The sequence below is a fragment of the Somniosus microcephalus genome, chromosome 8 (assembly GCF_052327205.1).
Source record: "Somniosus microcephalus isolate GS21.2 chromosome 8, FLI_Smic_1.0, whole genome shotgun sequence".
NCBI lineage: Eukaryota > Metazoa > Chordata > Chondrichthyes > Squaliformes > Somniosidae > Somniosus > Somniosus microcephalus.
Window position 1 is genome coordinate 105,661,776 of NC_140994.1, and position 21,011 is coordinate 105,682,786.

A 21,011-nucleotide genomic window follows, 5' to 3' on the forward strand; every position below is an offset into this window, starting at 1 on the left:
AGTGACGGTTTAGAAGCAAGTGTTTTGGAGTGTTTTGGAGGGATTTGGAGTGAGTGGTTAGGAGCGAGTGTTTTGGAGTGTTTTGGAGTGTTTTGGAGTGCTTCGGAGTGACTGTTTAGAAGCGAGTGTTTTGGTGTGTTTTGGAGTGTTCTGGAGTGTTTGGGAGTGACGGTTTAGAAGCGAGTGTTTGGAGTGTTTGGGAGTGACTGTTTAGAAGCGAGTGTTTGGGAGTGTTTTGGTGTGTTTTGGTGTGTTTTGGAGTGTTTTGGAGTGTTTGGGAGTGTTTCGGAGTGTTATGGCCTATTTTGCAGTGTTCGGGAGTGACTGTTTAGAAGCGAGTGTTTGGGAGTGTTTTGGTGTGTTTTGGAGTGTTTTGGAGCGTTTGGGCGTGTTTGGGAGTGTTTTGGCCTGTTTTGGAGTGTTTGGGAGTGACGGTTTAGAAGCGAGTGTTTGGAGTGTTTGGGAGTGACTGTTTAGAAGCGAGTGTTTGGGAGTGTTTTGGTGTGTTTTGGTGTGTTTTGGAGTGTTTGGGAGTGTTTCGGAGTGCTTTGGCCTATTTTGCAGTGTTCGGGAGTGACGGTTTAGAAGCGAGTGTTTGGGGGTGTTTGGGAGTGACTGTTTAGAAGCGAGTGTTTTGGAGTGTTTTGGAGAGCTTTGGAGTGTATGGGACAGTTTTGGAGTTTTTTTTGTCTGTTTTGGAGTGTTTTGGAGTGAGTGTTTAGGAGCGAGTGATTTGGAGTGTTTTGGAGTGACTGTTTAGAAGCGAGTGTTTTGGAGTGAATGGGAGTGTTTGGGAGTGATTGTTTAGAAGCGAATGTTTGGGAGTGTTTGGGAGTGTTTGAGAGTGCTTTGGCCTGTTTTGGAGTGTTTGGGAGTGACGGTTTAGAAGCGAGTGTTTGGGAGTGTTTGGGAGTGACGGTTTAGAAGCGAGTGTTTGGAGTGTTTGGGAGTGACGGTTTAGAAGCGAGTGTTTAGGAGTGTTTTGGAGTGTTTTGGAGTGTTTGGGAGTGTTTCGGAGTGTTTTGGCCTGTTTTGGAGTGTTTGGGAGTGACGGTTTAGAAGCGAGTGTTTGGGAGTGTTTGGGAGTGACTGTTTAGATGCGAGTGTTTTGGAGTGTTTTGGTGTGTTTTGGTGTGTTTTGGAGTGTTTTGGAGTGTTTGGGAGTGACGGTTTAGAAGCGAGTGTTTGGAGTGTTTGGGAGTGAATGTTTAGAAGCGAGTGTTTGGGAGTGTTTTGGTGTGTTTTGGTGTGTTTTGGAGTGTTTGGGAGTGTTTCGGAGTGCTTTGGCCTATTTTGCAGTGTTCGGGAGTGATGGTTTAGAAGCGAGTGTTTGGGGGTGTTTGGGAGTGACTGTTTAGAAGCGAGTGTTTTGGAGTGTTTTGGAGAGCTTTGGAGTGTATGGGACAGTTTTGGAGTTTTTTTTGTCTGTTTTGGAGTGTTTTGGAGTGAGTGGTTAGGAGCGAGTGATTTGGAGTGTTTTGGAGTGACTGTTTAGAAGCGAGTGTTTTGGAGTGAATGGGAGTGTTTGGGAGTGATTGTTTAGAAGCGAATGTTTGGGAGTGTTTGGGAGTGTTTGAGAGTGCTTTGGCCTGTTTTGGAGTGTTTGGGAGTGACGGTTTAGAAGCGAGTGTTTGGGAGTGTTTGGGAGTGACTGTTTAGAAGCGAGTGTTTGGGAGTGTTTTGGTGTGTTTTGGTGTGTTTTGGAGTGTTTTGGAGTGTTTGTGAGTGTTTGGGAGTGCTTTGGCCTGTTTTGGAGAGTTTGGGAGTGACGGTTTGAAGCGAGTGTTTGGGAGTGTTTTGTGTGTTTTGGAGTGTTTTGGAGTGTTTGGGAGTGTTTCGGAGTGTTTTGGCCTGTTTTGGAGTGTTTGGGAGTGACGGTTTAGAAGCGAGTGTTTGGGAGTGTTAGGGAGTGAATGTTTAGAAGCGAATGTTTTGGAGTGTTTTGGAGGGATTCGGATTGAGTATTTAGGGGCGAGTGCTTGGGACTGTTTTGGAGTGTTTTGTTCGGTTTTGGATTGGTTAGGAGCGAGTGTTTTGGAGTGTTTTGGAGTGTATGCTTAGAAGCTAGTATTTTGGAGTGTTTTGGAGTGATTTGCTGTGCTTTGGAGTGCTTTGGAGTGCTTTGGAGCGTTTTGGAGAGTTTAGCTGCGTTTTTGAGGTTTGGAGCGTTTTGGAGTGTTTTGGTGTGCTTTGGAGTGTTTTCGAGCGTTTCGGTGTGCTTTTGAGTTTTGGAGTGTTTTGGAGTGCTTTGGAGTGTCTGTTTAGAAGCGAGTGTTTTGGAGTGTATGGGAGTCTTTGGGAGTGACGGTTTAGAAGCGAGTGTTTGGGAGTGACTGTTTAGAAGCGAGTGTTTGGGAGTATTTTGATGTGTTTTGGAGTGTTTTGGAGTGTTTGGGAGTGTTTTGGCCTGTTTTGGAGTGTTCGGGAGTGACGGTTTAGAAGGGAGTGTTTGGGGGTGTTTGGGAGTGACTGTTTAGAAGCGAGTGTTTTGGAGTGTTTTGGAGAACTTTGGAGTGTATGGGACAGTTTTGGAGTGTTTTGGAGTGTTTCGGTGTGCTTTTGAGTTTTGGAGTGTTTTGGAGTGTTCTGGAGTGCTTTGAAGTGTCTGTTTAGAAGCGAGTGTTTTGGAGTGTATGGTAGTGTTTGGGAGTGACTGTTTAGAAGCGAATGTTTGGGAGTGTTTTGGTGTGTTTTTGGAGTGTTTTGGAGTGCTTGGGAGTGTTTTGGCCTGTTTTGGAGTGTTTGGGAGTGACGGTTTAGAAGCGAGTGTTTGGTAGTGTTTGGGAGTGACTGTTTAGAAGCAAGTGTTTTGGAGTGTTTTGGAGGGATTTGGAGTGAGTGGTTAGGAGCGAGTGTTTTGGAGTGCTTCGGAGTGACTGTTTAGAAGCGAGTGTTTTGGTGTGTTTTGGAGTGTTCTGGAGTGTTTGGGAGTGACGGTTTAGAAGCGAGTGTTTGGAGTGTTTGGGAGTGACTGTTTAGAAGCGAGTGTTTGGGAGTGTTTTGGTGTGTTTTGGTGTGTTTTGGAGTGTTTTGGAGTGTTTGGGAGTGTTTCGGAGTGTTATGGCCTATTTTGCAGTGTTCGGGAGTGACTGTTTAGAAGCGAGTGTTTTGGAGTGTTTTGGAGCGTTTGGGCGTGTTTGGGAGTGTTTTGGCCTGTTTTGGAGTGTTTGGGAGTGACGGTTTAGAAGCGAGTGTTTGGGGGTGTTTGGGAGTGACTGTTTAGAAGCGAGTGTTTTGGAGTGTTTTGGAGAGCTTTGGAGTGTATGGGACAGCTTGGAGTTTTATTTGTCTGTTTTGGAGTGTTTTGGAGTGAGTGGTTAAGAGCGAGTGATTTGGAGTGTTTTGGAGTGACTGTTTAGAAGCGAGTGTTTTGGAGTGAGTCGGAGTGTTTGGGAGTGATTGTTTAGAAGCGAATGTTTGGGAGTGTTTTGGAGTGTTTCGGAGTGTTTGGGAGTGTTTTGGCCTGTTTTGGAGCGTTTGGGAGTGACGGTTTAGAAGCGAGTGTTTGGGAGTGTTTGGGAGTGACTGTTTAGAAGCGAGTGTTTGGGAGTGTTTTGGCCTGTATTGGAGTGTTTGGGAGTGACGGTTTAGAAGCGAGTGTTTGGTTGTGTTTGGGAGTGACTGTTTAGAAGCAAGTGTTTTGGAGTGTTTTGGAGAGCTTTGGAGTGTATGGGGCAGTTTTGGAGTTTTATTTGTCTGTTTTGGAGTGTTTTGGAGTGAGTGGTTAGGAGCGAGTGTTTTGGAGTGTTTCGGAGTGACTGTTTAGAAGCGAGTGTTTTGGTGTGTTTTGGAGTGTTTTGGAGTGAATGTTTAGAAGCGAGTGTTTGGAAGTCTTTTGGCCTGTTTTGGAGTGTTTGGGAGTGACTGTTTAGAAGCGAGTGTTTGGGAGTATTTTGGTGTGTTTTGGAGTGTTTGGGAGTGTTTTGGCCTGTTTTGGAGTGTTCAGGAGTGACGGTTTAGAAGGGAGTGTTTGGGGGTGTTTGGGAGTGACTGCTTAGAAGCGAGTGTTTTGGAGTGTTTTGGAGAACTTTGGAGTGTATGGGACAGTTTTGGAGTGTTTTGGAGTGTTTTGGAGCGTTTCGGTGTGCTTTTGAGTTTTGGAGTGTTTTGGAGTGTTCTGGAGGGCTTTGGAGTGTCTGTTTAGAAGCGAGTGTTTTGGAGTGTTTGGGAGTGTTTGGGAGTGACTGTTTAGAAGCGAATGTTTGGGAGTGTTTTGGTGTGTTTTCGAGTGTTTTGGAGTGTTTGGGAGTGTTTTTGCCTGTTTTGCAGTGTTTGGGAGTGACGGTTTAGAAGCGAGTGTTTGGGAGTGTTTGGGAGTGACTGTTTAGAAGCGAGTGTTTGGGAGTGTTTTGGTGTGTTTTGGAGTGTTTTGGAGTGTTTGGGAGTGTTTGGAGTGTTTTGGCCTGTTTTGGAGTGTTTGGGAGTGGCGGTTTAGAAGCGAGTGTTTCGGGGTGTTTGGGAGTGACTGGTTAGAAGTGAGTGTTTTGGAGAACTTTGGAGTGTATGGGACAATTTTGGAGTGTTTTGGAATGTTTTGGAGTGTTTTGCAGTGTGTGCTTAGAAGCGAGTGTTCTGGAGTGTTTTGGCCTGTTTTGAAGTGTTTGGGAGTGACTGTTTAGAAGCGAGTGTTTTGGAGTGTTTTGGAGGGTTTCGGATTGAGTATTTAGGGGCGAGTGCTTGGGACTGTTTTGGAGTGTTTTGTTCTGTTTTGGATTGGTTCGGAGCGAGTGTTTTGGAGTGTTTTGGAGTGATTTGGTGTGCTTTGGAGTGCTTTGGAGTGTTTTGGAGCGTTTTGGAGCGTTTTAGTGTGCTTTTGAGGTTTGGAGCGTTTTGGAGTGTTTTGGTGTGCTTTGGAGACTTTTGGAGCGTTTCGGTGTGCTTTTGAGTTTTGGAGTGTTTTGGCGTGTTTTGGAGTGTTTTGGAGAGATTTGGAGTGAGTGGTTAGGAGCGAGTGTTTTGGAGTGTTTCGGAGTGACTGTTTAGAAGCGAGTGTTTTGGTGTGTTTTGGAGTGTTTTGGAGTGTTTGGGAGTGACGGTTTAGAAGCGAGTGTTTGGAGTGTTTGGGAGTGACTGTTTAGAAGCGAGTGTTTGGGGGTGTTTGGGAGTGACTGTTTAGAAGCGAGTGTTTTGGAGTGTTTTGGAGAGCTTTGGAGTGTATGGGACAGTTTTGGAGTTTTTTTTGTCTGTTTTGGAGTGTTTTGGAGTGACTGTTTAGAAGCGAGTGTTTTGGAGTGAATGGGAGTGTTTGGGAGTGATTGTTTAGAAGCGAATGTTTGGGAGTGTTTGGGAGTGTTTGGGCGTGTTTGGGAGTGTTTTGGCCTGTTTTGGAGTGTTTGGGAGTGACGGTTTAGAAGCGAGTGTTTGGGAGTGTTTGGGAGTGACTGTTTAGAAGCGAGTGTTTGGGAGTGTTTTGGTGTGTTTTGGTGTGTTTTGGAGTGTTTTGGAGTGTTTGGGAGTGTTTGGGAGTGTTTTGGCCTGTTTTGGAGAGTTTGGGAGTGACGGTTTAGAAGCGAGTGTTTGGGAGTGTTTTGTGTGTTTTGGAGAGTTTTGGAGTGTTTGGGAGTGTTTCGGAGTGTTTTGGCCTGTTTTGGAGTGTTTGGGAGTGACTGTTTAGAAGCGAGTGTTTTGGAGTGTTTTGGAGGGTTTCGGATTGAGTATTTAGGGGCGACTGCTTGGGACTGTTTTGGAGTGTTTTGTTCGGTTTTGGATTGGTTAGGAGCGAGTGTTTTGGAGTGTTTTGGAGTGTATGCTTAGAAGCTGGTATTTTGGAGTGTTTTGGAGTGATTTGGTGTGCTTTGGAGTGCTTTGGAGTGTTTTGGAGCGTTTTGGAGAGTTTAGCTGCGTTTTTGAGGTTTGGAGCGTTTTGGAGTGTTTTGGTGGGCTTTGGAGTGTTTTCGAGCGTTTCGGTGTGCTTTTGAGTTTTGGAGTGTTTTGGAGTGCTTTGGAGTGTCTGTTTAGAAGCGAGTGTTTTGGAGTGTATGGGAGTGTTTGGGATTGACGGTTTAGAAGCGAGTGTTTCGGAGTGACTGTTTAGAAGCGAGTGTTTGGGAGTATTTTGGTGTGTTTTGGAGTGTTTGGGAGTGTTTTGGCCTGTTTTGGAATGTTCGGGAGTGACAGTTTGGAAGGGAGTGTTTGGGGGTGTTTGGAAGTGACTGTTTAGAAGCGAGTGTTTTGGAGTGTTTTGGAGAACTTTGGAGTGTATGTGACAGTTTTGGAGTGTTTTGGAGTGTTTTGGAGCGTTTTGGTGTGCTTTTGAGTTTTGGAGTGTTTTGGAGTGTTCTGGAGTGCTTTGAAGTGTCTGTTTAGAAGCGAGTGTTTTGGAGTGTATATGGTAGTGTTTGGGAGTGACTGTTTAGAAGCGAATGTTTGGGAGTGTTTTGGTGTGTTTTCGAGTGTTTTGGAGTGTTTGGGAGTGTTTTTGCCTGTTTTGGAGTGTTTGGGAGTGACGGTTTAGAAGCGAGTGTTTGGGAGTGTTTGGGAGTGACTGTTTAGAAGCGAGTGTTTGGGAGTGTTTTGGTGTGTTTTGGAGTGTTTTGAAGTGTTTTGGAGTGTTTGGGAGTGTTTGGGAGTGTTTTGGACTGTTTTGGAGTGTTTGGGAGTGAAGGTTTAGAAGCCAGTGTTTCGGGGTGTTTGGGATTGACTGTTTAGAAGTGAGTGTTTTGGAGTGTTTTGGAGAACTTTGGAGTGTATGGGACAATTTTGGAGTGTTTTGGAATGTTTTGGAGTGTTTTGCAGTGTGTGCTTAGAAGCGAGTGTTCTGGAGTGTTTTGGCCTGTTTTGGAGTGTTTGGGAGTGACTGTTTAGAAGCGAGTGTTTTGGAGTGTTTTGGAGGGTTTCGGATTGAGTATTTAGGGGCGAGTGCTTGGGACTGTTTTGGAGTGTTTTGTTCTGTTTTGGATTGGTTATGAGCGAGTGTTTTGGAGTGTTTTTAAGTGTTTTGGAGTGTGTGCTTAGAAGCCAGTGTTTTGGAGTGTTTTGGAGTGATTTGGTGTGCTTTGGAGTGCTTTGGAGTGTTTTGGAGTGTTTTGGAGCATTTTAGTGTGCTTTTGAGGTTTGGAGCGTTTTGGAGTGTTTTGGTGTGCTTTGGAGTCTTTTGGAGCGTTTCGGTGTGCTTTTGAGTTTTGGAGTGTTTTGGCGTGTTTTGGAGTGCTTTGGAGTGTCTGCTTAGAAGCGAGTGTTTTGAAGTGTTTGGGAGTGTTTGCGAGTGACTGTTTAGAAGCGAGTGTTTGGGAGTGTTCTGATGTGTTTTGGTGTGTTTTTGGAGTGTTTTGGAGTGCTTGGGAGTGTTTGGGAGTGTTTTGGCCTGTTTTGGAGTGTTTGGGAGTGACGGTTTAGAAGCGAGTGTTTGGTAGTGTTTGGGAGTGACTGTTTAGAAGCAAGTGTTTTGGAGTGTTTTGGAGAGATTTGGAGTGAGTGTTTAGAAGCGAGTGTTTTGGTGTGTTTTGGAGTGTTTTGGAGTGTTTGGGAGTGACGGTTTAGAAGCGAGTGTTTGGAGTGTTTGGGAGTGACTGTTTAGAAGCGAGTGTTTGGGAGTGTTTTGGTGTGTTTTGGTGTGTTTTGGAGTGTTTTGGAGTGTTTGGGAGTGTTTCGGAGTGTTATGGCCTATTTTGCAGTGTTCGGGAGTGACGGTTTAGAAGCGAGTGTTTGGGAGTGTTTGGGAGTGACTGTTTAGAAGCGAGTGTTTGGGAGTGACTGTTTAGAAGCGAGTGTTTGGGAGTGTGTTGGTGTGTTTTGGAGTGTTTTGAAGTGTTTTGGAGTGTTTGGGAGTGTTTGGGAGAGTTTTGGCCTGTTTTGGAGTGTTTGGGAGTGATGGTTTAGAAGCGAGTGTTTCGGGGTGTTTGGGAGTGACTGTTTAGAAGCGAGAACCTTAGAGTGTATGGGACAATTTGGAGTGTTTTGGAATGTTTTGGAGTGTTTTGCAGTGTGTGCTGAGAAGCGAGTGCTCTGGAGTGTTTTGGCCTGTTTTGGAGTGTTTGAGAGTGACTGTTTAGAAGCGAGTGTTTTGGAGTGTTTTGGAGGGTTTCGGATTGAATATTTAGGGGCGAGTGCTTGGGACTGTTTTGGAGTGTTTTGTTCTGTTTTGGATTGGTTAGGAGCGAGTGTTTTGGAGTGTTTTGGAGTGTGTGCTTAGCAGCCAGTGTTTTGGAGTGTTTTGGAGTGATTTGGTGTGCTTTGGAGTGCTTTGGAGTGTTTTGGAGCGTTTTGGAGCATTTTAGTGTGCTTTTGAGGTTTGGAGCGTTTTGGAGTGTTTTGGTGTGCTTTGGCGTCTTTTGGAGCGTTTCGGTGTGCTTTTGAGTTTTGGAGTGTTTTGGAGTGTTTTGGAGTGCTTTGGAGTGTCTGCTTAGAAGCGAGTGTTTTGAAGTGTTTGGGAGTGTTTGGAAGTGACTGTTTAGAAGCGAGTGTTTGGGAGTGTTCTGATGTGTTTTGGTGTGTTTTTGGAGTGTTTTGGAGTGCTTGGGAGTGTTTGGGAGTGTTTTGGCCTGTTTTGGAGTATTTGGGAGTGACGGTTTAGAAGCGAGTGTTTGGTAGTGTTTGGGAGTGACTGTTTAGAAGCAAGTGTTTTGGAGTGTTTTGGAGAGATTTGGAGTGAGTGGTTAGGAGCGAGTGTTTTGGAGTGTTTCGGAGTGACTGTTTAGAAGCGAGTGTTTTGGTGTGTTTTGGAGTGTTTTGGAGTGTTTGGGAGTGACGGTTTAGAAGCGAGTGTTTGGAGCGTTTGGGAGTGACTGTTTAGAAGCGAGTGTTTGGGAGTGTTTTGGTGTGGTTTGGTGTGTTTTGGAGTGTTTTGGAGTGTTTGGGAGTGTTTGAATGCCTTTTTGAAACCACAGTGCGGGTTCAGAGCCGCTAGCGCGAAGCCGATAAATTGCACCATGGAGGCAATGGCAAAGGACCATGTGCCCCCGCAGGTGGCATATATCCGAGGTGGGACATACTGTGTCACCACTGCAGCGCCCCACTACCGCCACGGACAGCATGAGTGGTGTCCGGTCAGTGACAGCAGTCTCTGTTTCAAACCCAGGGCTGAAGTTCAAGTGGCACAACAACGGATTGTCCCCATTCCTGCACCCTCAAGGGTAATTATTGCACGAAGCCTGGTAGGAGACCAGAACGGGCAAGAGAAACCCCCTACAACACGATTCTCCTCCCTCTCTCTACACGATTCCCCTCCCTCTCTACATGATTCTCCTCCCTCTCTCTGCACGATTCTCCTCCCTCTCTACATGATTCTCCTCCCTCTCTCTACACGATTCCCCTCCCTCTCTACATGATTCTCCTCCCTCTCTCTGCACGATTCCCCTCCCTCACTCCACGATTCCACTCCCTCTCTACACGATTCCCCTCCCTCTTTACACGATTCCTCTCCCTCTTTACGCAATTCACCACCCTCTACACGATTCCCCTCCCTCTCTACACGATTCCCCTCCCTCTCTACACGATTCCCCTCCCTCACTCTACACGATTCCCTCCCTCACTCTACACGATTCCCCTCCCTCTCTCTACACGATTCCCCTCCCTCTCTCTGCACGATTCCCCTCCCTCTCTCTACACGATTCCCCTCCCTCTCTCTACACGATTCCCCTCCCTCTCTTCACGATTCCCCTCCCTCTCGACACGATTCCCCTCCCTCTCTACACGATTCCCCTCCCTCTCTCTACATGATTCCCCTCCCTCTCTCTACACGATTCCCCTCCCTCTCTGCAAGATTCTCCTCCCTCTCTCTACACGATTCCCCTCCCTCTCTCTACACGATTCCCCTCCCTCTCTACACGATTCCCCTCCCTCTCTCTACACGATTCCCCTCCCTCTCTACACGATTCCTCTCCCTCTCTACACGATTCCCCTCCCTCTCTCTACACGATTCATCTCCCTCTCTACACGATTCACCCTCCCTCTCTCTACACGATTCATCTCCCTCTCTACACGATTCCCCTCCCTCTCTACACGATTCCCCTCCCTCTCTCTACACGATTCCCCTCCCTCTCTACACGATTCCCCTCCCTCTCTCTACACGATTCCCCTCCCTCTCTACATGATTCATCTCCCTCTCTACACGATTCCCCTCCCTCTCTCTACACGATTCATCTCCCTCTCTACACGATTCCCCTCCCTCTCTACATGATTCATCTCCCTCTCTACACGATTCCCCTCCCTCTCTCTACACGATTCCCCTCCCTCTCTCTACATGATTCCCCTCCCTCTCTACACGATTCCCCTCCCTCTCTATACGATTCCCCTCCCTCTCTACACGATTCCCCTCCCTCTCTACACGATTCCCCTCCCTCTCTATACGATTCCCTTCCCTCTCTACACGATTCCCCTCCCTCTCTCTACACGTTTCCCCTCCCTCTCTATACGATTCCCCTCCCTCTCTACACGATTCCCCTCCCTCTCTCTACACGTTTCCCCTCCCTCTCTACATGATTCCCCTCCCTCTCTGCACGATTCCCCTCCCTCTCTACACGATTCCCCTCCCTCTCTACACGATTCCCCTCCCTCTCTACACGATTCCCCTCCCTCGCTACACGATTCCCCTCCCTCTCTACACGATTCCCCTCCCTCTCTCTACACGTTTCCCCTCCCTCTCTATACGATTCCCCTCCCTCTCTACACGATTCCCCTCCCTCTCTCTACACGTTTCCCCTCCCTCTCTATACGATTCCCCTCCCTCTCTACACGATTCCCCTCCCTCTCTACATGATTCTCCTCCCTCTCTGCACGATTCCCCTCCCTCTCTACACGATTCCCCTCCCTCTCTCTACACGTTTCCCCTCCCTCTCTATACGATTCCCCTCCCTCTCTACACGATTCCCCTCCCTCTCTACACGATTCTCCTCCCTCTCTACACGATTCCCCTCCCTCTCTACACGATTCCCCTCCCTCGCTACACGATTCCCCTCCCTCTCTACACGATTCCCCTCCCTCTCTACACGATTCCCCTCCCTCTCTACACGATTCCCCTCCCTCTCTACACGATTCCCCTCCCTCTCTACACGATTCCCCTCCCTCTCTACACGATTCCCCTCCCTCTCTACACGATTCCCCTCCCTCTCTACACGTTTCCCCTCCCTCTCTGCACGATTCCCCTCCCTCTCTACACGATTCCCCTCCCTCTCTACACGATTCCCCTCCCTCGCTACACGATTCCCCTCCCTCTCTACACGATTCCCCTCCCTCTCTACACGATTCCCCTCCCTCTCTACACGATTCCCCTCCCTCTCTACACGATTCCCCTCCCTCTCTACACGATTCCCCTCCCTCTCTACACGATTCCCCTCCCTCTCTACACGTTTCCCCTCCCTCTCTATACGATTCCCCTCCCTCTCTACACGATTCCCCTCCCTCTCTACACGATTCCCCTCCCTCTCTACACGATTCCTCTCCCTCTCTACACGATTCCCCTCCCTCTCTACACGATTCCCCTCCCTCTCTACACGATTCCTCTCCCTCTCTACACGATTCCCCTCCCTCTCTACACGATTCCCCTCCCTCTCTACACGATTCCTCTCCCTCTCTACACGATTCCCCTCCCTCTCTACACGATTCTCCTCCCTCTCTACACGATTCCCCTCCCTCTCTCCACACGATTCACCTCCCTCTCTACACGATTCCCCTCCCTCTCTACACGATTCCCCTCCCTCTCTCTACACGTTTCCCCTCCCTCTCTACACGATTCCCCTCCCTCTCTACACGATTCCCCTCCCTCTCTACACGATTCCCCTCCCTCTCTACACGATTCCCCTCCCTCTCTACACGATTCCTCTCCCTCTGTACACGATTCCCCTCCCTCTCTACACGATTCACCTCCCTCTCTACACGATTCCTCTCCCTCTCTACACGATTCCCCTCCCTCTCTACACGATTCCCCTCCCTCTCTACACGATTCCTCTCCCTCTCTACACGATTCCCCTCCCTCTCTACACGATTCCCCTCCCTCTCTACACGATTCCCCTCCCTCTCTACACGATTCCCCTCCCTCTCTACACGATTCCCCTCCCTCTCTCTACACGATTCCCCTCCCTCTCTACACGATTCCCCTCCCTCTCTACACGATTCCTCTCCCTCTGTACATGATTCCCCTCCCTCTCTCTACACGATTCCCCTCCCTCTCTCTACACGATTCCCCTCCCTCTCTCTACACGATTCCCCTCCCTCTCTCTACACGATTCCCCTCCCTCTCTCTACACGATTCCCCTCCCTCTCTACACGATTCCCCTCCCTCTCTCTACATGATTCCCCTCCCTCTCTCTACACGATTCCCCTCCCTCTCTTCACGATTCCCATCCCTCTCGACACGATTCCCCTCCCTCTCTACATGATTCCCCTCCCTCTCTTCACGATTCCCCTCCCTCTCTACACGATTCCCCTCCCTCTCTCTACACGATTCCCCTCCCTCTCTACACGATTCCCCTCCCTCTCTACACGATTCCCCTCCCTCTCTACACGATTCCCCTCCCTCTCTACACGATTCCCCTCCCTCTCTCTACACAATTCCCCTCCCTCTCTACACGATTCCCCTCCCTCTCTCTACACAATTCCCCTCCCTCTCTACACGATTCCCCTCCCTCTCTACACAATTCCCCTCCCTCTCTACACGATTCCCCTCCCTCTCTACACAATTCCCCTCCCTCTCTACACGATTCCCTTCCCTCTCTACACGATTCCCCTCCCTCTCTACACGATTCCCCTCCCTCTCTACACAATTCCCCTCCCTCTCTCTACACGATTCCTCTCCCTCTCTACACGATTCCCCTCCCTCTCTACACAATTCCCCTCCCTCTCTCTACACGATTCTCCTCCCTCTCTCTACACGATTCCTCTCCCTCTCTACACGATTCCCCTCCCTCTCTACACAATTCCCCTCCCTCTCTCTACACGATTCCCCTCCCTCTCTACACAATTCCCCTCCCTCCCTCGACACGGTTCCCCTCCCTCCCTCTACACGATTCCTCTCCCCCTCTCTACACGATTCCCCTCCCTCACAACACGATTCCCCTCCCTCTCTCTACACTATTCCCCTCCCTCTCTACACTATTCCCCTCCCTCTCTACACTATTCCCCTCCCTCTCTCTACACGATTCCCCTCCCTCTCTCTACACGATTCCCCTCCCTCTCTCTACATGATTCCCCTCTCTCTCTACACGATTCCCCTCCCTCTCTCTACACGATTCCACTCCCTCTCTCTACACGATTCTCCTCCCTCAATCTACGATTCCGCTCGCTCTCTACACGATTCTCCTCCATCTCTACATGATTCTCCTCCCTCTCTACTGTAAGATTCGAAATTTTCAGTAATTTAATCACGCAAGAAAACAGGGTTAATCAGACAGTTTTATTGACCAAAAAGAAGCTTGTACGGAAAAACCTTTGATAAAAAGGGCATACAAAATGGCCGCCGGACCTCGTGATCAGTTTCTGGGACCATTTGATTTCTGTTACTGCAAGCCAGACAGGCTTGTGGATTGAGGACAGTAAGCCCGCGAAAGTCAGTATCGGGAAAACGAAACTCAGGGAACTGAGCATACATATTAATTGGATTCTAAGTACAGGACAGTTTCAGGTAACAGGATGGGGCCCATCAAGAAATGGGCGGATGTTTGAATGAACACTTAAACCCATTTACTGTACAAAGGAAAACCGTTTAACAGCCGTCAAGGGCAATTTCCAGACCGATCAATATACGAACCAAGTTACGGTGACAAAGTAAAAGACATTATCGGCCAGGAAGGCCAGTTAAGTTATCACCGGCTCCCGTTGTAAGACAAAGCGCCCCTGCAGAGATTTCTGCCCGCCAAAAATATTACAAAGACTGGACCATAGTCGGGATTTGGCGGGAGATAAGACTGTCCCAAAAGGGTATAACTATGGATTTGAAAAGTCCATCAGTGAGTTGACGTACGGCGATTACGACTATGATTACGCTTCGCTTCACCTCGACCGCTACGATTCACAATTCATTTCTTCAGTACGATTCGTAACTTCGGTGCGGAACGGAAAATGACGGGAAGACGACGAGGGTGGCCTGGGTACTGTTGTCGGGAGATCATCGACGACCCAGGCTGAAGGAGAAGACACCCTCAGGAAAACCGACGAGCCAGGCCGGAGGGAGAAATAAAAGGACACTCCGGGCCTAGCACTCCCGTGCCTCAACATCCCATTCTCAGTTTTCCTTACTGGACTCTCCCATGTGCATCCAGTTATTCAACAGGTTTCAACTGATTTCAACCATGACGAGCGCTCATCTGCTGCTCCATCGCCTGAGAGAAAAACAAACTGCGCCAGAAGTTTCCAAATCCACGTGACGACGGAAAGCTGTGCCAAAAGGCTGCGAACCCCCCCTTTTTGCGAATCTGAAAGTGGTGAGCATGATCCCGAGTTCCTCAAGTCGAAACTTAGTTTAGGTCTAGGGGAGGGGGTTAAGGGTAATCGTAATGTGTTTCCCCTTTTACGATGTGCCATGCGTTCCCCATTTCCTTAGAGTTAAGTTTATAGATATGTGCATGATTGTAGTTATTTTAATCTGTGCTTATGACATGTATTTTACAATGCTGCAAGCTGTTTTATAATAAAAGCCTCCATTTCGTGCTATTCAACCTGGTCTATTGAGTTTTTCTCTGCACTACAGTTCCCTGCACCTAAGTCCAAGGTCTAGAACTGTAGGGAAGAGTGGGTCGAACCACTCAAGGGTAATTATTGCACGAAGCCTGGTACGAGACCAGAACGAGCAAGAGAAACCCCCTACAGAGATGGCGACCGCGGCAGGACCTTGGCAGCAGGAATGTAGTGTGTTAGATCAAGGTCTGAATAAAGGAAATGTGATGGATGAGAGAATAGCGGATTATGTTTTTGGGAAGGTAAACCTTACAAAACAATGGATATCTGACCTATTAAGGGATAGGCGCCCGCTAGACGCAGCCATCAAGTGGACAGAAAGCAAAGACCATAAGAAATCGGTAGAAAAGGCGGTTTGGCTGATGTGCTACAAGAAGCAAGTCCAGCTTTTGGACCAGGTTGTTGTAGCACAGACAGCCCAGATCAAAGGGCTACTTACAGAAGTAGAGGAAAAGGTTGCGGGAGGCCAAAAACTGATTCAATCGCTTAACTCGCTGAATCAGGAACGCCAATCTGTAACTCACCGACATGAGACCAGGATAGATTACTTGGAGTGTCAAGTTGTTGAAGCCAAGGCCAGTGAAGGTAGAATGAGAGAGAGGTGTTTCCGTCTAGCTAAGCAGATAGCGACACAGGAGGAAAGTATTTTGGGGGCTAGGGCAGCATATAAGATGGCCATGGAGGATAGGTCTGAGAACACCAACCATAGCGCTTGCCACAGGGAGCTAGAGGACCTGAGAGCGGCCCTAGCGAAGGCAAACGGCTTGGTGTGTCTCCTAAACCCACCAGCGAGCCAGCTACTGTTAGCCAAGGAATCCAAAAGACCGATTCCGCAAGAGGCAGTTGGGGTACCAACCCCCGAGCCCTCAGCACCTCCCGCCTATACTGAGTCTTGGACTCCGGGGAAGGGAACGGAGAAGTCAGACACAGAGGTTCTTGAGGTAGAGCAACACCAGGTAGTAGAGTCGGGACCGGCACCGATGTGTCCCACGCGACACCGGAGGCTCGGTCCGGACCAGGATGGTGAGGATGGACCCCTCGTGAATCAGATCATAATGCCCCATAGCGCACGACAGTTAAGGGAAATGATCAGTCACATCCCAAAACTCTCCGAGTCAGGAGATCCCTCTGTACATTTTAGGGACGTGGAGCAAACCGCAGCAGTTAACGACTGCGACGGGGCCGAACTGTCAAAAATGCTGCTGTTCTCCCTGGACAGCTCGCTCCTCCAGTGTCTCCCTGACGAGAGCAAGAGAGGGCACAAGGCGTACGAGGAGTTACGGGACGAGATCCTGGAGATTATAGGGGAGAGTGACAGAACTCCGTTCCTCCAATTGGAAAGGATGGTACAGCTAGAGGGAGAACCCCCACGGGTTTTTGCCGGAAGGTTGTGGCCAGTGTACCGGCGCTGCTGTCCGGGCGGGCTGGACCGGAACGGGCTGAATGATGACCAAAGGGCTCATTGGCTCCGGTGTCTGGTCGCCAATTGCTTGCCACCGGTGAGGGAGCAGGCCAAAGCATGGTTTGACCCCACTAACCCCCGCTCCACGGAGGACGTAGTACTTGATCAGCTCACGATAAGTTACAGGAACAACAAGAGTAGGGATGTGCCTTCCTCAAAGGGAAAGGTGCATGAGGCGAGGCCTGCAGCTCTTGCTAAAAAGGAATGGCATCAGGAGGGGAATCGTGCCCCCCAAGCCAAGAGCAGTTGTTACGGGTGTGGGAAGGAAGGTCATTGGCACTGAGACTGTAAAAATCCCTGGAAGGATTTAAAGGGGAAAACTTCCCCAGCCCCGGCACCAGGAAATGGTGCGGTTGTAGATCCCGCTGCGATTGAGTCAGTGTTAGAGGCAATGCGGTCTCTAATGACCTCGTAGGGGAAGGTAGCAGTCGCCAACAGCCCTGTCGCTCCCAAAACCCCAACCGCAGCGCCCAAATGACTGACGCCCGCACAGCCCGTCTACTTGTGTTCGCTCCGCTATGACGCTTGGAGAAGACCTGTTGTGGAAATGGAGGTGGAAAAGGAGAAAGGTAGTTACCTGTTGGATACGGGAGCATCATGTGCCGTGATCCACACAGCTAAACCTTTTACCTCACCTCTGTCTACCCAGGCTCCATTCTCAGTAGCGGGTTTCACAGGCAGAGAACAGGCTGGCGCGTACTCCATCCCGCTCTCCATTCATTTGGGAGCACTCCACACCACATGGACGTGTATCCTATTGAAGTGGAATGAGGGGGGTGGGAAAGGCATCCTCGGGGCTGATTTCTTGGTGGAACACGGGATCCTCGTGGACCTTAGAAATCACTGTCTCTGGGGAGCCGAGAATGGGTTCGGTAAGGTAGTTGTGATCCCAGGAAGGGGAGAAAAGGGGACCCTATGCACCATGAAGCCGTCAGGAGGTTACGATCTCGAGCTTATGGTCGCGGACATCCCAACGGATTTGCAGGCGTGTGTGTCGGGCAATCTGACCGCATTTGCCACCCACAAGCATGACTGTGGGAGAGTCACCGGGTTTGAGGTCAGCGTAGACGGGGACCCCATGATCCGACCCCAAAAACAGTATAACTTCCCCAAGGAGGCAGAACCCGACATGGAGACAGCAATATCTTCATTGGTGCAGCAGGGCATGCTGAGACCAATAGCCACTCACGTGAACTCCCCATTATGGCCGGTAAAGAAGCCGGACAATTCGCGGAGAGCCACGGTGGACTACAGAGTCCTCAACAGTAACATCCCAGCCTGCGCGCCCACGGTAGCAGCAGTTGCCGACCTAATAGGGAGTATTCCAGCATCCACGACCACGTTCACGGTGCTGGATATCTCGAACGGTTTTTGGTCCATTCCGCTGCGGCGGGAGGATCAGTACAAGTTTGCCTTTACTTTTAAAGGGCAACAGTACACCTGGAACTGCTTGCCACAGGGTTTTCACAACAGCCCCAGCATTTTCCATCAATGCATGGCGGGAAGTTTAAAAGAATTTAGCCAGCCCAATCAGATAGTGCAGTATGTGGGCGACTTACTCCTGTTCACGGACTCAAGGGAGGAGCACGGCCCACTATTAGCCGAATTATTGGAGCTGCTGGAAAGGAAGGGTTTTAAAGTAAACCCAAAGAAAGCACAGATCGGCCAGCAGGAGGTGAAATTCCTGGGTCTGGCCATCCGCACCGGGGAAAGAGCCATAGATAAGGCTAGACGGGAATCGGTGCAAGGTCTGCCGATCCCAAACACAGTAACGGGTGTAATGTCCTTTTTGGGATTGACCGGGTACTGCAGAGATTTCATCGAGGACTATGCAGCCACAGCAGCCCCGCTACTCCGACTCTTACACAAGGGAGTCGAGTGGTCATGGGACGAGGGTTGTCAGGCAGCATTCGAGAAGTTGAAAAGGGATCTGCAGACAGCGCCATCCCTAGGGGCCATAGATGGGGGGGAGGAGTTTTTCCTGGAAGTAGCCGCTAGTGGAGACAGCCTGAGTGCCATGCTGCTCCAGGAGCGACACGGCAAGCTGAGACCAGTAGTCTATTCCTCCAGGGTACTTACGAATGTGGAGAGGAGTTTTTCCAATTGCGAACGGCATCTCCTGGCCACGCATTGGGCTGTGAACAGATCAGTGATCTTCACAGGAACCTCTCCCATCACTCTCCTCACCCATCACACCCCCACAAAGATGCTTCTGGATGGAAGGATTAAGGATGGGACTGTAAGCAGCGCTCGGATTGCACGCTGGACCCTCCTCCTTTCCCAGATGGATCTCAAAGTTAAAGGTCTCTGCGAGCCAAAGCTCGCAGCCAACATGGTATATCCCGGAACAGCCCATCGGTGTTCCGTAGAAGGGGTATGGGAGGTCGACATAGGTTTACGGGCCGGGATACACCCCACAGGCCGTGAGATCTAAGTAGACGGTTCTAGCACTGTATCTGCTGGCGAACGACTCACAGGGTGTGGAGTTTATGACCCTACGGCAGACATTGCCTTGGCGATTAAGCTCCCCAGCACTATGAGCGCACAGCAGGCTGAACTGTCCGCGGTGGCGTACGTGGCTACCCACCCCGAGATCTTCCCAACCCCATACACGATTTGCTCGGACAGCATGTTCACATGCAATTCGTGTACGGAGTACCTCGCCATCTGGTCCCACCTCCGCGGATGGACGGCCTTTAACAGTTAAGCCCTTGCTGGAAAAGATCCTGGCAGCTGTGGGGGAGGAAGGGGAGGTGTTCATCCACAAGGTGAAGGCTCATTCCACCACAGAACCCCGCAGCCAGGGCAACCAGCAGGTGGATGCGCTAGCCAGGGAGGGTGCCCGCAACGGCATTTTCTGGGACCCCTATGGACCCGGACCCGTGGCAGCGATCCGAGACAGGGAGGGAACTCCAGGGAATACAGGGGCGACACCGCCCCCAGACCTAAAGACCGTCCAAACCCTGGATCCCGCCCTAAAAACAGTACTCAAAGCCATCACTGAGGGCAAGCAGGTAGAGGGTCCGTACAGTACGGCAGCCCTCTCAGTCACGGAAGGCATGCTGTTCCGAGAGGAACAGTGGGTTGTGCCGCAGCAGCACCAGAGGGAATTCCTTCAACTGGCCCATGAGTGTCCAGGGGCAGGACACCCCGGGCCTGAGGTGACCTGGCAACGGGTAGAGCAGGCGGGATGGTGGCCGGGACTTAGAGACGATGTCCGCGAGTTCTGTGCAAGCTGTCTTGTGTGCGCTGCGAACAACCCAGACCACCAGAAAAGGAAGGTGCCCATGGGGCACATCAGGAGGGTAGAGGGACCATGGCAATCGATTCAGGTCGACTACATAGGGCCCCTGCCCGCCGCCCAGGGAGGGTATAAGTACTGCCTTGTCCTGGTGGATGTGTTCACCAAATGGGTGGAAGCTTTCCCGTGCAGAACAGCTACGGCACTGGGTACTGCCAAGATCTTGATCCGGGAAGTGTTCTCACGGTGGGGACTCCCCCGTTTTGTTGAGTCCGACCAAGGGAGTCAGTTCACCGGTCAAGTGATGCAGAACACCCTCATGCTCTTGGGCATTGAAGGGAAGTGGCACGTAGCGTACAATCCCCAGTCATCCGGGATTGTTGAACGCATGAACCGGACCCTCAAGGAAAAGCTGAGGAAAGAGACAATGGGCTCACCCCAGAAATGGGCGGAGGTCCTGCCTTTAGTCCTCATGGGGATCCGGGCCAGCCAATCCAAAAGTACGGGGTACTCCCCGCACGAATTAATGACTGGAAGGATCATGCGAACACCCACCCATGTACTAGCCCCAGTGCTCACTGAGGGCCAGCTCCAAGAGGTGAAGCAAGACAAGTTCGTCCAAACCCTTTTGGAGCGCCTGAAACAGATTTATGGGCAAGCGGCTGGGAACATGGGGAGACAGCATCAGGGGAATCGACTGTTACTGGAACCTCGTAAGCAACAAGAGTGGGAAGTCGGAGACCAGGTCATGGTTAGGAACTTTGCTCGGGTAGGGAGTTTTGAACCACTGTACATGGGGCCTTATAACATTGTAGGCAAGGCCAGCCCCATGGTTTATGCAGTGAAGGTGCCCCGACGTACTAAATGGTTTCACATTAACCAGTGCAAACTGTTTAAATCGGGTGCACAAGGGCCAACAACAGGGGCCAAGTCTGAGGACAAAAATCCTCAGCCTGTGACAGAGTCACATACCACACAGGCTGGAACAGTGGCCTGCGTGAAGGGAGGAGTCATCCCAATGGAGTGGGAGGTCTCCCCTCTAATTTGGGATTCGGACGAGGAAGAGCCCGAACAGCTCGACCCCGCCCTTAACCCGATCACGGAGGAGGAAGAGTCAGAGGACGAAGATCCCGCCCTCGACTCAAGCTTAGGGGAGGTAGGGATTGGGGGCGGAGACTCACCACCTGTAGGGACAGGTGAGGTGGAGTCGGATGTCACAAATCCCGGCCCCGGGGGGGGCGGAGCCTGAGGGAAGAGAGCCGGAGCCGGCAGCTGTGGCGGAACCACAGGCTGTGACGGTGAAAGTCCCGATCCCCGGTCCGTCAGCCCTGGGAGCCTCGCCCCAGGCATCCCCTCGTAGGTCGACTCGAACGCCTCAGCCCAGAAAGCCTTGGCCAAATTCTTCTTATTTCCCCAAACCTCGGTCCAGAGCAGCCCAGGAAAGGCACGGTTCCCGTTCAGCAGCGACAGGCTGCGGGGGATCAAAGCCAAAGGTCAGCGCAGCCCCGCCACAGGGAGCGGCATGCTGCAGCCCTCACAGGAATTAAGTAGGCCGCCCCTAGGAGGGCGGCGCTGTACATAGGTGTTAGGAAATGATAAGTTAAGTTTGGTAATTGTAATGATAGTTTAAGGTGTGTAAAGTTTAAGATGATGGGGATGTTTAAAAGAAAGTTTTCGGAGTCTGCCCAGTATGTGTGTTTG